Below are 4273 nucleotides of genomic sequence, written 5' to 3'. Positions count from 1 at the left end.
GGTTACCTAATATGATCCCCTTCATCAATACTAAAAACTTAGCTACTTCATTGAACCTTGTGACCCAATGACTTTGTGATGGGAAAATAGTATTTAACACGAAAGATGTCAGCTTCCGCCAATGGTCGGCTCCGCAGCAGCTAGGAGCGGAGTAAGCTATGTTTATACTAGAGTCCTTTATATCTGAAATCGAAAAAGAAGAAGAAGAAGCCCTTTGATGATCTTTTAAGAACCTTCAGCCTCAACATTCAAAGCGTTTGAGGCGAATTGAAAAAACCCCAAAAGAGTAATATGTATTTAATCACGCTTGAATCTATATATTTTTTTAGTTGTAACGATGGGTGAAGAAATGTATGTTAAGCGTACATATTTATAAGATTATGCATTTTAAAAGATAAATTCATTTTATATCCTTTCATTTTTCAACTTTATCAAACAATTTATAGAAAAAAATATTTTTTTTCTATTTTCTCATCTTTTTAACCAAATAAATTAATCGACATAACATATTATCTATCTTTTTTACTTTTCATAATTTATTTTTTATTTTAATATGTATGTGTATATATTTTTTCATGTTTAAATTTGAATAAATGATTCATTAAATAAATAAATAATGTGTATTTTTTTTTTTACTTAGAATCCCTCCCCAACATTTAAATTGAAGGAAAAATACGTTTGAACTTATACTTTTCTTGTTGCTACAATTGCAACAATATCAACTAGGCTAAAGAGTAAAAAAAAAAATTATAGTATGGAGAATGATTAATTAAATATATATATATAATCATCTACAGTACAAATAATTCATTGATAAAATATTGGAGCTTCAATATTGATAATCCTCAATCAATCTTAGGCAGCAAGAGAAGTAATAAATTTATATAAGCGATCATAATATGGGCAATCCAAAATTAAGTAAGAGAGGAATAGAAATTCAAGCACTACATTCATTTGTCTGATAAAAAAATCATTTACATTACATAAACATTAAATATATTACATATTTATATCTTGTAGCAAGCATAGAAAAAATGCTAAAAGAAATTTAAACAAAAAACCAAAAAAATTCAACTCTATGACTTGCCCTTTCTTAGGACAAAACACACACACACACACACACACCATCATGAAGGTGCTGAGTCCTTAGCGCATGCATGAACATGGCTGCTAGGGTTACCTCATATGATCTCCTTCATCAAATATTAAAAGCTAGCTACTTGACTGAACCTTGTGACCCAATGACCTTGGTGATGGGAAAATAATGTTTAACACGAAACACATCGGCATCAGTCAATGACCAGCTCCACGACGGCTAGGACCGGAGTAAGCTATGCTTATACTAAAGCGCTTTATATAGGAAATCGAAGAAAAAGAAGAAGATGGAACCCCTTGATGATCTTTTAAGAACCTTGAGCCCTCAACATGCAAAGAATTTGAGAGCAATAGAAAAAATATGAAGATGAAAAGGAGATTAATAACTTGGATCATATTGTTAGAACCCATTTTTCTTCTCTTTCAATTTGGTTCAAAATTTGAGATATATGGGTTACAATAGAGTTACACATGTATATATATAAAAAGGTGGTGTGGGGGGGATTTTGGGACCCAATCGCATATTTGACCTTTGTAAACTTGTAAAGTTGAAAAGAGTAATAAAATTTGAGGGAGTTGAAAATGGTGGGTTTTTGAAAACGTAAAAACCACGTTTTTGACTTAGCGATATGAAACATATGAATAAGTCAATATGTTGGAAAGAAAGGAATTAACATTAAAATGTTGGTGAGCGAATATTAACTCATAGACTTCAGTCACTAGTAAGATTGACCTCGATTTAAGTTGGAGTTAAATCAAATACAAGTTGAGTTGTATTAATTTGTTTTGTTAGGTTAGTGTAAATTCAGTTTTAGTTTTATTGGTATAAGTATTATTATTAATTCAGGATGACATGAGTTTAAGTGCGCTGAAACGTATTATCTTTTTATTTATGACTTGGGAAGACGCTATAAGTACTTCTAGACATTGTATCAAGAAAAACAGTGTCAATTGAGATGAAACTTAGTTAAAAAATGAAATTAACTCAATCAAAATCTTAAATAATATTATAGATATAGATAATTGGAAGTTGTAATTTTATTATTTTAGTGTTGAACTGCTTACTTTTTATCTTTTTTCTTTGAAGAATAATAATTTGGCCTTTAACTAAATCAACTCTTTCGGCTTTATGGTGATGGACTTTGCTCATTTCGCCTCCACTTGCTCGAAAACATTCAAACATCTAAAATCAACAAATAAAATATTAAAAAATGGGGTTTAAACATGTAGGAGAGAATAATCACTTTTTTGACAAATTTAATTAATTAATCAAGTGTTGGAACTTTACGATGAGGGACATAAAAGGTCGTATTTGTCACCTAATCCTCGTTCGAAACAGCCCATTCAGATTTAGTCCAAAATCTCTCACAAATGTAAACGAGATCATCCAAATGTAAAGCTATAAATGTGAACCCTTTTTTTCAAGGGGAGGAATTCTTTCTCGGTCTAAAGTGGATGGGAGTGAAAATCTTTTTTCTTTTATTTTTTATTTCAATAAACTAATTATCATCATTTAAATGTGTATGACTCATCCATAAATTATGAAAAGCATATTTGTAAATGGTGATTAAAGTTGTATTAGATAATAATATATGGCTAAACTTAAAAAAGAATTGCAACATTTAATTGAAGCTTCAAATTTTACAGGAGCTAGCGTCTAGTATATGAGTATATTTATACTTTTTTTCACATACGAAAAATATGAAATTCAGACTCATATGATAAGTTAAGGTCCTGAAAGAATCACTAATGAAATACTGCACTTAGAAGCCCATTTACTTTGAAATTTAGACAAAAATGAAATTGTGATGCTGGGATCTTGAGTTGAGATGGGCGACATTTTAATAGATAAATTAACACCTTAGGTGGAGAAAGAAATATCGTATACTCCAGAAGATAGATTATTACAGATCATACTTGGGATTCAGGTATCTACTTCAAAGGAAACTTGTCTAAAATTACCTATAGGTGGGAGGGGTTGAGTCATCGATGTGAGATGGGTCCAAAAAAAGGGGGTTCTAATTATAATCCGAAAACGATTTGTGTATATATTTTACAGAAATGTGAAATCAAAGTAGGCGCGACATAGTGATTAGTAAGAAGTAGAAGTATTTATGGATTAAGTAGACTACATAACCCAATTGACTTTAACTCAGGCTTGAATTTATATTTTTTTAACTTCTGTCCAATTTATTTTACGGTTTAAAAATCATACTAATATTTATATATTTCATAATTAAATTTAAATAAAAATATTTTTATTGTTTTTAATAGTAAAACTTGCTATTTGAGCATATTAACAAACTAAGCTTGAATTTCAAAATCTTTTTGAAATTAAAATTTGACTCAAGGCAAGAGAGACAATGATGGTATCCAAATACTATGTTCCATGATCTTATCCAAAAAAGTGATTCAAACCCTTCCCTTTGGACCGCAGAGATATTGCCTGTGAATTATCCATCTGATCTTAGTCGATCGCCCGATCATCTTACTTGCTTGTTGCAACCCCTCCAAGGCTCCCCAAAGTTCTACTTCCATAGTGTTGAAAGGTCAACAAAGGTAGGAAGCAACTTGTTAAAAAGGTTGAGCAAGTTGCACCGAATGTTGAAAAGTTGAATGGGATAATTGCAATTTTGGTCCCTAATTTTTTAGGCCATTTGCAAGTTAGTCCCTGAACTTCAACTATAAATAGGCCTTTTCATTTTTCATTTCAACCATCCCAACCAATCTTTCTCTCTTAGTTTTCTTTCTTCTCCCATTTGAGAATTCTTAAGGAATTCTATTTGTTTGTAATATTTTGAAGATAGTAAAGTTATCATCTGGTGTTAGTGCCCGAGGACGTAGGTATAATTTACCAAACCTCGTTAAAACTCTTGTGTTCTTTCTTGTCCTATTTTTCTTTCAATATTTGAGGGTATAATAGTAGTATTTAATTGTGCTATTAAATTACTATAGAAGGGATATTCTGACTAAGGAAAGACTTGGTATTTAAGAGATCCATGTGATCCACCTCTCTTCCCTGGGAATTGAACTTTGTGTGGTTTTTTAGTACAATAATTTACACGCTGCCGACCCTATTGGAACAACAAGTGGTATCAAGAGCCGAAGGTTAATCGTAGTATGCTCTGTGGTTGCAGTTTGAACTGATCTTCCACATCAGAAAAGATTTCCTTAGGTA

Source organism: Gossypium hirsutum, chromosome A03 (assembly GCF_007990345.1).
Source record: "Gossypium hirsutum isolate 1008001.06 chromosome A03, Gossypium_hirsutum_v2.1, whole genome shotgun sequence".
Taxonomy (NCBI): Eukaryota; Viridiplantae; Streptophyta; class Magnoliopsida; order Malvales; family Malvaceae; genus Gossypium; species Gossypium hirsutum.
The sequence above is the reverse complement of the archived record's forward strand: the minus strand, read 5'-3'. Positions refer to the sequence as shown.